We start from the raw sequence: 13911 nt of genomic DNA, 5'->3' as shown, positions 1-13911 counted from the left end.
GAACAGATTTGTCTCAACACGAACTGATAGGCAATGGCAATGTCTCCCAACTGTATTCGATCAATAGTATAATCAATATTTAACTCAATCCTTTGCGTTCAAATACTCTATGTACTATCCACTGGTTGGATAATCAAACTGTATTGGAGGAACGAATTTAAAACATTATCTGATGGAAAAGGCAAACAAAGAATTACAAAGAACACTCAGAGGTTAGCACTCTGGCCCTTGCAGCACAAGGTCCCAAGATCAAATCTCAACCAGGACACTATCTGCATGGAGTACCTCCAGGTACTCCGGTTTCATCCCACATTTCAAAAACATACAGTTAGATTAATTGGCTTCCCCCCAAAATTGACCTTAGACTGTGGTAATGACATATGACTATGGTAGGGACATTAGGAAATCAGATGGAAAGAGATTTCTAATAACTTCCTGTTGCAGCTCTTTAAAAAAAGGCAACAAAACAAGGGTTTTAACTAATGCTATCAAAAAGTTGGAAATACACATGTATTCACATAGAAGTGAAAGTTCACCCACAGAACTCAAGCAAACGTAAAGTACACATTACACTCTAAACAAAAATCAAACATTTACATACATTAAAAAAAAAGTCTCACATGGCTTCTAACACTAAGCAACTTTCACTAACACACACAGAGGTTTGCTGCAAACAAATGATGCAAATGACATGAAAGTTGTTACCGTCATTCAAACCCAAATACTGTCTTGTTTGTATAAAGCAAATAAACTAGCTCACATTCAAATTTTATTCTGTAGGTAATTTAGAATTCAAGCAATTCAGACTATTGCAGATCATTATTAGCTAGCAATAGTGGAATTTTTATTAAATCTCTAATAATAAATATATCATACTGATAGCAAAATCCCAAAAAATTAATTACTGTATGTAAAATAAAGGTGCATATAGTAAATGAAACGGCTTTACAAGAAAAGTCCACAAAGCTTTATAAACACAAGATAGCTTCCCATTACCATGAATATGATCTAGCTCTTGTTTAGACCAAACCTATTCCCAATTCTATACTAAACTACTGGAAACTGCCACCATTGTAATGAGACAATGCCAAATCATACAGAAAAAAAACAACAAGGTGCAGCAAGAAAATATGTTTCATGGATTGTAAATATTTTATGTTATCAGGAAAAGGCAAGCGCATGGAAAAAACAAGAGTGATGAAGTAAAATGGTTATCAACCAACGAGGATGTCATAGATTTTGCCAGTCTAATGTATGTAATACTTAGAACTTTACAAAGTGCATTAGTTATAGGTTGAACCTATTGAAATGGAACATCTATAAACATGTACTACATGTGCCAAAATTTTGCCAAACCATTTTTGGATTCACACAACCCTACAATACTGCATAGCCAAAAAAAAAAAATCACACAAGAATTTAATACTCAGAAAAGCTTCTAGTTTAGCATTATCACTGGGTGATTGGGACACTTATGCTCTGAAGGTTTATAATTAACTTGGCAGCTATCTGCTCACCCTTTAATTAGCACTTTGCAATAAATATAACATTAGAACCTGCCCCAAAGAGGCTTAACATTTAAAGGTTATACAGCAATTTTTCCATTTTTTTCATACTTTCTGGGCCATTTTAAACAAAAAAACAAAAGTATGCTAAATTAAAAGCAAAAACAGCAACGTCTGCTAAAACAACTGGTAAAAGTTCTAAAGTATAAAAACTGACAAAAATTCTTTAAAGCAACTGTGGGCTGATGACAACAATGTGCTCCGTTGGACTGGGGCCAGCTACTAAACAATAGGCCCCACATGTCTGAGCTGCTCGTGTACAGCAACTGTGAGGTTTTTCCTCAGAGGAAGATCCTGCACATTTTCCATAAAAATACATGCTAATAACATATTGGCAGCTCCATGTGGAAAGCATACCTGTGAAACCACAATGAAGAAAGAAATCCCTATAAAAATCCCTGTCCATTAAACGCAGCCCCATAGCCACGTATTACATATTATTTAGTTATTTGACACTTATTTACTTCTCAGTGAGTTTGCAGTGTTCAATTCTAATACAAACAGACATCTGGCTTTGTAATTTTGCTGAATGTACGAATCAACAGGCTTTCCTAAACAATACGTATGAAACGTATGGTAGGTTATATGCATTTGCTGCCTGCTCCCTACCAAGTCCTACTACTCATATGAAAAAACAAAACTATAAAAACATCTGTACTAATTAGCCAACTGGAATTAGAATAAAATCTAACCCATGCTGGATATAGACAGCCTCGTGCCATGTTGGACATTCATTAAAGTTATACCTATAGGGCCTGGTTTATTAAAGCTCTCCAAGGCTGGAGAAGATACGCTTTCACCAGTGAAGCTGGGTGATCCAGGAAACCTGAAATGGATCTCATCCATGATTCAAAACATTTTCTAGCAAATAGCAAATGACTTTGAAGAAATCCATTCCATGTTTGCTGGATCACCCAGTTTCACTTATGAAATTGTAAAGTATAAATCCTGTTTAATAATATTAACTTCCTAAGCAAAGTCCATTGCATTTTTTTTCACAACATTTACCCTTCTGTGAAATTACAAGTGGGCCACCTTTAGTTAATAGTGGGTTCATATGGCAATGTTCTCATTAAGACGGAATACCTGGTTTGATAGGGTGGGGTGCTATACTCTCTGGATAATATTATTAATGTAAGAGGAGTTAAAGATGCGGTGACATTCGCTCTGCAGTGTCTAGTTCTCAGGCTTCCTCAAACAGGAGAACAGTAAAAGTCTATTTAACACTTCTTTGTTTTTTCTCCAGTAAAACCCAAGAATGTTACTACATAAAAATGTATTATACGTAGAAATCCCAATCTTTCCTTGTGATCGGTTCACACCTACTGCAGTGGATTGGGTATTTACAAAGGGAAATGTGAAGGGCACATGTACACACACGTGAGAAAGCAGTGTAAATAGACCCTACCAGGAAGAAGTGCTACATATTGCACTTTTTAATGATCACTAACGGGAGGGGAACTGGAGCTGTTTTTGCTTACCATATGAAAATCAAATGTTATTCAGGAAAAACCTGATCTAAACAAATCAGCTGTGTAGCTTGTACATACACCCACTATGTGACTAAGCGTGGGAGATGCCTCCATTCTTTTAATCTGTACCTCCCTGTGCAAGGCTGCTGTGAACCATCTGAAATCTTCAGACAGCATGTCTCTCATCTCTACAGGTGCCATCTGAGTTTTATTAGCAGGCAATAAAAGATGGGGGAACATGCCACATGAGAAAAATATGTCTCATATCACAGGTGGCTCAGGAGGTAGCTCTCTGGCTCCAGGTTCAAATCTTGGCCAGGACACTACCTGCACAGAGTTTGTACCTTGTCCTGTGTTTGCGTGGGTTTCCTCTGGGCACTTTGGAGTTTCCTCCCACATGCCAAAAACAGGCTCACTGGCTTCCATCCTAAAAAATTGTCCTAAAACTGGGTTGATGACTTAAGACTTTGGTAGAGACATTAGATTATGAGCTCCTCTGAGGAACAGTTAGTGATAGGACTATGGATGAGTAACACTGCAAAATAAGCCAGCACTATATACATACAAGTAATAAGAATCTAGATAACCAAGTTCCTAAATATTTGTCCGATTGGCTTCTAAATTAATTTGTTCTCTACTGGAATGAAACCTGTTTTGTAATAAATACCTGGCATTGTTTCATCCAGTCTCTTACCAGACAGAATAAACTTGTGTCCTGCTCTTTAAAACACCATAAGAATAAATCAGTATTACGAATGGTCTACCTTAAAAAACACTTTTCCTGCCTCTAAAGAATGCTGATACAAGTGATCACACTAATGTACATTACAGGAATTGAGCCTAACAGCAGCCTTGTGGAGTATAGCCACATAACTGGAATGTATGCTGTGGTTGTAATACACACCAGCCCTGGACTTCCAAGCAACAACTTATATTTCAGCATTTTGAGCATGTTGCTGTTTCCATATGTAAAACGGTACTCGGTCGGGGCAGCAGGAGCACTAGAGATTACATCTAATCTTTCCATATAATAACCTGCTGAGTGCCTGAGAGGACATCAAAGTCTTCTGGAGGAGAGGCAGCTCTCATAGTGTGGTAATGCACATTTCCTGTCCCGATTGCAAGCACTAGTGACCATTTCAACACACCTCAAACACAACACGTCCTGTGACATAGCTACTTCACTGGCAATGGAAAATAAAAGCATCCACATGTCATGGACGATCAAGTCATGAGTTTAATTATTAGCATTTTAGTCCTTTGCTAGAGACATTTTTGTGGTTTCAAATTTCTGAAGTTATTTGAAGCAGAACAGGCCCTGTTGAAAAAATATTAAATCTATTCACTTGCTAACCTGTCAGGGAAGATTTCTATCTGGAACACAGACTGCAGTTTAGGAAGGTACAGAGGTGCTTGACTTTCACCACTCGAAATGCATCAAAGTCAACGATGAAGGTGCAATTATGGTGTTTTTGTTGTTTTTATTTATGCGCACACTTTAGATGGCTCTTAAGGCGTTTTCTTCTTGTGCAACAATTGCTTTCTTTAGCCTTATTTCACCTTCTCTATTTTGCCAAAACTGAAAAAATGAGCCCATGGGCAATAAAGCCAAACTCCAGCTTTAATTTGGGTGCCATTAAAAATAAAAGGCACCACAGTACACAAAGCACAAATGTGTTGCCACATAGTATTGCAGCATAACAGTTGGAACTCCCTCCTAAGAGTCTAAAGTCTTGGTGCAGATTTAGATCAACAATTCAAAATATGAATCAATTATTTTAAAAAGAGTAAAATCCCAACAAAATAAAGCACTAGATAAATACAAAATTTCACCAAGATGACTCAGTTCCTCCCTAGATCCCTAGCTTCTTTTGTGAGACTGGAGAATTCATTTCACATGAGTGGATCATGGATTTGGCATGGCCCTGGCAATATTGCACCTTATGATATCTTTACACAATGTAGATGGAGTGCTACAATTCCAAATGTAACACTGAGACAACACTTCCATGCTGTCTAGCAGATGTAATCTGGCCCTGCAAATCAGATTTGACTTCAGTATTTCTCAGTTCACTGCCAAAACACACTTGCTACTAAAAGTGAGTTTTGCAGCTATCACTTTACAGTGAACTTCCTATATTTCACAGGAAATCGTGCATAGCGGAATACAGTCTTTAAAACTAAAATATGCACATCAAGCTTCAAATACAGAACACATCAAATTGTGTTTTTAATTATTACTGTACATTTATAACAGAAAGTCATTTCGTTTTATTTAATGCTACACTTTTTACTATGGAGTTGTGAAGATCTATAAGGAAGACACTATTACAAATAATAAAAACTAAGCAAACATTCAGCTACTCAGTCCCTTTTGCAAGATCTTGCCTGATTGCAAGGGTTTAGTTTTGCTTTAAGGCTTGCGTGATCTGCTCATTTATTTTGGAAGTGTCATTAGAACTGGCATGACACATGCAACCCCAAAAGACAACATTGCTTTACTAGGAGCTCAGGCCATTTCAGCAAAATGAACTTGTTTTTTGTACAAAAGGTAGTATGTTCATAAGTTCTATGAGTGTATTAAACCTTAGAAGATTTAAAATAGAGAAATGGAGGAAAAGATGGAGGGAAATAGCTGAGCTGGGCAATAGACCAACACCTATAATATTTTATAATTAGTGTTAGGGTTCTAAAGTCCCATGTTACCTTGAACAGTTGGGCAATTATGCATCTGGTCTTTAGTTCAGTTATCCTATGGGGGGGGGGGGGGGGGTAAATACAAGGATATTTGTAGTGCTTGCCGAAATTTTGGAGGATTAAGAATAAACAAATTTAGGGTTTGGTTAGCAAGTTATCCCACATTCTCACTGTATGTATTGACACTTTACAGGAAAGTTGAAGCACTGGACAGTTTAGATCAGGGTGGCCCGCCGCAAATGCAATCTGTAGTAACGGCGGGCCAGCTGCAATTCATATTAAGCTACTGTTGACACAAGTGATGCCGTTTCCACAATTCCCGGCATCACTCGCGTCTATAGACCAGCAGGCCGCTCCACCTTTGCCTGGTTCATGCATGGCCCCGCATTTTTTAAACGCAATTGATGCCAGGAATTGTAGTAGCGGCATCACTCATGTCTATTGAACAGCAGCCTATGCGTGGACCCCACAGAGTTTAAACTGACAGGTTTCAATAATCAGAAATTATCAGGAATATTATTATAATAAAAAGATAGCTAAAATATTACCCCGATTTGTGGCGCTAACCCTTCTGTGCAGTGCATTTCTGACAACCAGCAAAATGGCCATTGAGTCAGTCATTCTGAAGTTTTTGAACAAAATAAAAAGAAATTATATGGTACTGAGGGACTGGAGGTGCCCACATTAAGTCTCCGGGCATCAGCCAGCACTAAAGAGGATTCTGCTGGGCGGTGAAGAAAACATTGCACAGACTTATTGCTCCATTACAAGGGAAAGTAAGAATCCAGGGTAGGAGTTGTTAACTTATGGTATGGGAAAGATCTTCTGAGGTTTTGTTTTATACTTTAAACCACAATAATAATCCCAATGCCAAGTTAAGTTATTTTTGCAACAAACAAAAATATTAGAAAAAACACATAATGATAAAGCCAAACATTTATTATGTTTTTATGTTTTGAATCAGTAAGTGTATCAGTACCTCATACTTCACTACTTTATTTCCTGGACTAAACTTTAAATTGTTTAAGGAAATGTCAACAATTTCCTTTTCAGAAATATTGTTTTCTAAAGCACAAATGTATATTCTTTTAGCTTCAACAAAACTGGCCAAGTGAAATGAAAATACACATGTTTTCGGACATTTGCAATTACTTAAGACAGAATTAAAATACAAACTGAACTGGGAGGATGCAAACATAAAGAGACTTCATAAACTGGAGGAAACTCTTTATCAGCTGATAGACATACTTAAAAGGATTCATCCATCCTAAAGTGATGTTATATATATGTTACCACGTGTCAGCCCACACTCCAACAGTAAGAGATCTCTTCTTACTTCATGCTGCGTTTCTGGGGCAGTAAGTAAGGAAAAAAGGTAGATAAAAGGTAGGAACTATTTCTGACTCCAAAGCTGAAGAAGACATTTTTGGCTTTATAATTATTTTCAGTACCACATTTAGGGGTGACTATAATGGCAATTTTCCTAGGAATAATCTGCCTGCACAGATGGTGCCAATGATGCCTATTATGTTTAAATAGACAACTCGTACCACTCAATAAATATTTATCAGACATCAACTTATTTCCAAAAACCGGTGATAAAAAAATTCAGTCCACCGGTATTCTCTGTGTACGTGCAGTCATATTCACTTTTAGTTCAGTTTTAGTTTTAGTTTAGTTGTCCAGATGTTTTATACTCAGCCATAAAACTACCCACATGGAACAATGATCTACTAAAGTAAGTGGCACAGGACTTCCCTTATCAATCATTCCTTTGGCAGGCTGGAAATTCCACCATGCAAGCTAATGTCACATGCAGGTTGGTTGGAGCATGTTGTATAATGTAAATGATAAATATTACACATATATATATATATATATATACACACACACATATACATTTACATACATACACACACAAACATGTTTTCCAGGCTACACACTACCAGAAATGTTAAGCCTGATTTGAGCTGCTCTATGGGTGGCCATGGACAATCAGAATTTTCTCATAAAGATGTGTGGTATAAATGTTGGCTGTCTACATGGGATCTGGGTTCCAGTGGATCTGGCATGGCCTTCTCTCTGACTTTACCAGTTAAAAGAATCAACATTCTCTCCTTGGCTATTTTCCATGGAGGAGAAAAAAGCAGAGCACAGATTTGCCATTATGTCTGAAAGTATCTGAATCTAAAAATCGAGAACTCCCAATGCTCATTATAACTTTGTTATCCTCTACACTACTATATTATCGCAAGGAAGGCCTAAATCTCATTTCTTGTATATATCCAGCTGTATATGACCACCTTTGGCTGTACAGCGAGATCTAAAGAAGGATCCTGCCACTCAGCCTTTGTACACTTTACTGCATGGAAAACATTATAGACTGACATGCTCATAATGACTGAACTTTGGAGAGTAAACTTTGCATTGTTACCATTCTGTTCATGCAACTAGGAGATTATTATTGAGTTCTAGAAGCTTTTCAAATGCCTAAGATCAGTGCAAGCTTAACCTCTTGGTATGCAATTTGCATAACTAGGCATTTTAGTAAAAAGAACATATAATATAAACTATTTCACCCAAAACTACTCATACGTATATGTTGTTTGTTTTTCCTAGTGTCAATTTGATGTACACTCCATCCATATGATACTGATAAAATAGCTAGCAAATAAAATTCTTCCCTAAATGTTCACACTTGCCACAAGTAAGAATGTACTTGCAAGGTGACTTCTACTTGTCCTCCAAGGTGGCAAATATGTTCCAATAATCTATTGAGTGGGTTGGATGACATGTCTTCAATGATGCTGTCCTCTTTTTTTTCCCTTCCGAATGTGCATAAACTTCCTAGAACAAAGCAAACCCTGCAAGCTACTGGAGAACTAACTTTGCAGAGTGGTATCATGAACTGACCATGTTTTCGTGTCTCTGGGCAGCAAAAATTAGATTAGGAGCATGTTCAAAAATTTGTCTCCTGTCCAACAACAGTCACTGAGATTATATTCTAAGGTACTGTAGAGAGATATATTCAACCAGCATCAGTATTCTCCAGAAAGAAGCTGCAGTCCTTGTAACCCAACTTTTCAGTAACCACCTAACAAACAAATGGGTGGTTACTAAAAAGTGCCGGGTGGTGCATGTTTATTAGTTGTTGGGAAAACCACAGCTGCTAACAAAACCACATAAAGGGGGAATTCAAACTGAATCCAGGGCCCCAGCTTTCCATTAAATAGTTAGCAAAACACTTAGCCAAAATGTTTCACTGTAGTAACAAAACATTTTTGAGTTCCAGTAAAAGAAACAAAAGTTTGCAAATCTAGAACAGCCATTCTCAACCAGTGTTCTGTGGAACACTAATGTTCCTTCAGGGATTCCCGTGGACTGTGGATGATTGACCTTTTATTAGACGGTGCCTTGTTCTTTGCAACATCACTTAGCAGAGCCACAAGCATGACATCAGAGATTGTTTTAGCTGTCTTTAAGAGCAAGATTATGTATGTACCACTAATGTAAGGGGCATTTTTCCACACTTTGTATTGGTTCCCCAGGATCTGGAAATTATTTTAGGGGTTCTTCTGGGGTCAAAAGGGTTGAGATGGGCTGATCTAGAATATCAACCTTCAAGGTAGATATTCTGAATGGCCTACTTACCATCTTTAAATTTCCGTTTTCCCAACTATATATTTATGAGACAAACCAATGAAAAATAAATCAGTATAGTGCAGTTACAAAAGCATATAGCGATAAGTGCAGAATCATGCATTCTTTTTCTTTTAGTAACTATATCTATTTTCTAGATGTGTCCAAGTTTTTATTAATCATAGACAAACACACTCACATCTGCAAATAATTTGGGATAAGGCATTCTATTGCTGAGTGCCATCGATCCAATACTTGTGGTAAGCAAGCCAGGGGTTGCTGTGCCAAGACCCATCAGGAAATTTATATTTTCAGGAAAAGGAATATTTATATTGCAGTGCTTACTTATATGTATACAGCAATCCATTTATTTTTCAAAAGCAACAGGCATAACTCTTAACCCCTAAAGGTGACTACTAAGCAGAAAATCTTTTATAAATTGCAAAAAAAATGGAAATCTGCAGTGATTGTTATTGATGTATTATAGTAATTAGTTGTACTGGTTAGGTTATTCTTTAACATCTGTCTAATGGTATAAGGCAATATCACCAATGATGAACAAAATACCAGTCACATTCCACATAGCTAATTCAAAGATTGTCATGAACTCCAGATAAGATCCAAACTTTTATTTCTGCAACTAGAAAGTGTATGCCAGCACCAGCAGGGCTAATCCTCTGTTGAGACCACCAAGTACAAGAGTTTGCCTAACTGAGAGCAAATGGTTAAAAACAGTAGAACAAAAGTTCTAACTCCCAGCTGTTACATCTACCACACACATACAAGCCTGGCCACTGACTGAGCACACAACTTCACACTTCATGACTACTACATAAGTATACACCGGAAACAGTAGTACATACTATAGACAGGAGTGATGTCCTCTTTGTAACCACAAAGGGATGCTAGTATTGCTTAGGACACAAAGATACAATAAGGTGACTTTGGGTCCAGTTTATGGTTATTGTACCGACATAAAACTTTCCTTTTTCGCTATTGAAAGCACAGTAGCATTCTAACAGTGTCTAGGTACTTCACATTGAGAGCGGTCATTGTCAAGCCTTTCTCCTTGAACAAATGAAAGTTGCCTTGCTGTCATGCAGATGCCTTTTTTTATTACTTTGATGTTCTGATTAGTAAGACGATAAAGACGGAGTTTTCTCATTTGCATATCTTCCCCAGGGCACAGATTCTGAAAGTAGTTAGCAGCCCCTTTATACCCCATATGGGCTGGGTGTAGGCAGAGATCCCCCCTCTTCTGTCTCACAGACTTGGGCACTAGTACAGGTAAAAAGTGAGGGGTTCTCTTTACTGCTTGCTTAACCCTAAAAATGTTTGCATTTTGTCTTTACATCATTTGGACTGGAAATACTGGCAACTCACCAGCTGGCTCTATTTTCCTAGTATGTACCAAGGACAAGCGACTCTTCGTCTTCATCTCCTTCCTTATGCACGTCTACTGTGACTATATGCTGGTACCTGAGCGGGAGCCAAAATAGCCTCACACAGAAGTCCTTTAACCCTTTCCAGCTGTCACATCTTTAAGTTTAAATGACAAGGAAAAGTTTGTTTTCCCAAAGCAAAATTTCCTTTTGATCACCACAAATGGCTAACCGCTGTAATCCTAGTGGTTACATGATCAGAGACGGCACTAATTGGTCTCTGATCACTCTCTGGATGTCGTAGCAGGGAGCTGCAGAACAGCCCCAAATATACCTGTGCATACAGCAGCACAGAACGGGGCTAGCAAATCAATGTTTCTGCAGCACAGGGACTGTTAAAGACTACTACCACAGTCATTATTAAAAAAAAAACACTTCCAGAGACATTACTTTGGTGCTAATGAAGAATCTACAGTCAACTAATGCCAGGAACCACAAAATACATGTTAATGGAGAAGAAATATTAATTCAATTTTGTAACAATGTTGCTTTCATGTGTATGGCAAACTTTTGTTGGAATTGAGCACTTTATGGGCATCTGTTTATTATGAACTCATTAGATGATCAGAAGGGACAAAACTTCCTAGAGACAACTTTTGGAAATCCAAAACAGTTGGAAGCTATTTAAGAATGAGGCTGCAAGTTGGGGCTTCCGAGTCCTTTAGTGCTGGTACTGAGTTTCTCAATCGGCATTCTTGTAAAATTTACTAAAGGCTTCCTAGACAATGGACCATTCTGCCTCTATGTTACCACTGATATTTTTAACTTCGTGTAAGACTTTCTCCCCACTGACCACCAACAACAATGTACAAAAGCCTTTCTTTTAATGATCACTAATAAAAGTTTATCCGGCTCTCACTGACCCAACCCTTCTCCAATAGCCATCAATGTAAAGAGCACAGTTTACTGTCAGTACAGGAGGACCCTTCTTCTAATGACTACCGACAGAAGGTGAGTCTTCTCAGATTGACCCTTCTCCAATAACAATCAATGTAAGGAGAGCTCTTCCCACCGACCACCAGTGTAACGAAGCTCACTGACCATCAGTATAAGATGGCCTTTCTTCCAATGACTACCAATTGACCAGATACCCTTCTTAAATTACTACTGATGTAAGAAACCCTTTTACCAAGAACACTGTGTTACAAGTACCTTCTATCTGTGGCAGACCCTTTAGAAAATGAAAGAGGACCACTCAATGCTGGCCGCTGTCAAATCTGCAGATGCTGGTTCTATGTCATTTGCAACCCCTATTTATTGTACAGCGCTGCGCAATATGTTGGCGCTATATAAATCCTGTTTATTAATAATAATAACTAGCATGGTGGTGCATGTGATTGGGCATAGTACCAGCCAGATCGGAAGGCAGGTTTGAGCCTAGCCTAAAGCTTTTCTTATACTGACCACAGAGTGCACTTCTATCAATGACTACTAATAAAAAGTGGTTCTACTCTCAGACCAAGGACCCTTCTCTAATAACCATCAGTAAAAGGAGCACTGATCCAAATGAGCACCATTGTAATGAATTCCTTCTTGAACTGACTATCAGTATTAATATTATAAATATTTAATTAGGGCCAACATATTACGCAGCGCTGTATATTAAATAGCAACAGACAGTGATTGAGGAGGATTAGAGGACCCTGCCCTGAAGAGCTAACAATCTAAGAGATAAAAAAGCCCTATTATTAGAAGGTGGTTCTTCTCTTTATGGACCAGGGGTCCTTCTCTTATAGCTATCACTGATCCCAATGACCACCAATGTAATGAATTCTTTCTTGAATTGACCATCAGTATTAATATTATTAAAAAGTATTTATATAGCACTAACATACGCAGTGCTGTACATTAAATAGTAACAGACAGATACAGACAGTGACACAGGAAGAGGAGAGGACTCTGTCCTGAAGAGCTTACAATCTAAGAGATAAAACAGCCCTATTATTAGAAGGTGCTTCTTCTCTCAGGGTCCAGGGACCTTTCTCCAATAACTATCACTGTAGGGAGCATTGATCCCAATGACCAGCAGTGTAATGGATCTCTTCTTCCTCTGACTATCATCAAGAAACCACCAACTTACAATGACCCTTCTCTTATAAATGGGAACTTTTCCACTGACACCTGAAGAATACAATTCCCTCTGCCATTACTTAATATACAATATATTTGTAGTAGTTGCCAATACTTTGACCCATTATTCTTTTACACACTTCACATGTCCATACTCATATAATGTAAGCTGTAAATATGTCATTAGCAGGGGGCTCCCTATAAGTTATGACAAGGGAGGTCTATAGGCAGAGAAGGCTGGCACTGCCATGACATTGGCACCTAGCTGGCACCAGGTCACGTGGTGCAGAACCTGTGCCCCCACTAGGATGGGTGTAGTACCCCTCCCCCTGTACCCGGGGCACTTACCGGGGATGTCTGTCACACGTGCACCGAGCTGCCCGCCGCCCTCCTTCCCATGGCACGGTCTCCGCACTCCGTCGCACCGGTTGCTTATTAGGTGAAAAGTTTTCCTCCCAGAAATGACGTCTCTGCCGACTTCCCCACCCCGAGCCCGCTGCAACAAAGGAGCTGCGACTGCCCGGCTTTGTGTATTGCTCGGGGGGCTTTATTGACTTTGCATTGTTTATATAGGGCGGCGTTAGTACATGAGCCGGCTTATGGGACTGTCAGTGTGTGAAGGAGCAGTCCCGGGAGGAAGTGAGGAGGACAGAATGTGAGGCGCTCTGCTGGGGGGAATCCTCTCCCAAATCCGAGTCTACAGGGGACACGGCGTACCCTATATATACGTCTGCTGGAGGAGGGGGCGGAGCCTCATATCATCATCATTGGCTGTGTATAGAGAGCTCCCCTACTGGACGGATCACACACTGCAGAGGCTGGCTGTTACTTCTCTGCTACTCATTGGGCCTGATTTATTACACTTACTTGTTATAGACTGTCATGACAGAACCTGGCTGATCCAGCAAACCTGGAATGGATCTAGTTTAAGATTGAAAACATTCATTAAGTATTTTTAAGAAATCCCTTTCAGGTTTACGGGATCACCCAGTTTCCCCCATGGTTATTATTATTACACAGTATTTA

The 13911-nt window shown here is 38.8% G+C and overlaps 1 protein-coding gene across 1 annotated transcript in view; it reads right to left on the bottom strand.

Moving 5' to 3' along the window:
- CEMIP2 (cell migration inducing hyaluronidase 2) overlaps positions 1 to 13586 on the bottom strand; it is a 57263-nt gene extending 43677 nt beyond the window's left edge. The window contains exon 1 of the mRNA XM_072404161.1: positions 13234 to 13586. The gene's annotated coding sequence lies outside the window, so the exon portion shown is untranslated. The remainder of the gene's footprint in view (positions 1 to 13233) is intronic.
- Between the last annotated feature and the right edge of the window lie 325 nt (positions 13587 to 13911).

Source organism: Pyxicephalus adspersus, chromosome 3, assembly GCF_032062135.1.
Source record: "Pyxicephalus adspersus chromosome 3, UCB_Pads_2.0, whole genome shotgun sequence".
Classification (NCBI taxonomy): Eukaryota; Metazoa; Chordata; class Amphibia; order Anura; family Pyxicephalidae; genus Pyxicephalus; species Pyxicephalus adspersus.
The sequence above is the reverse complement of the archived record's forward strand: the minus strand, read 5'-3'. Positions and strand labels throughout refer to the sequence as shown.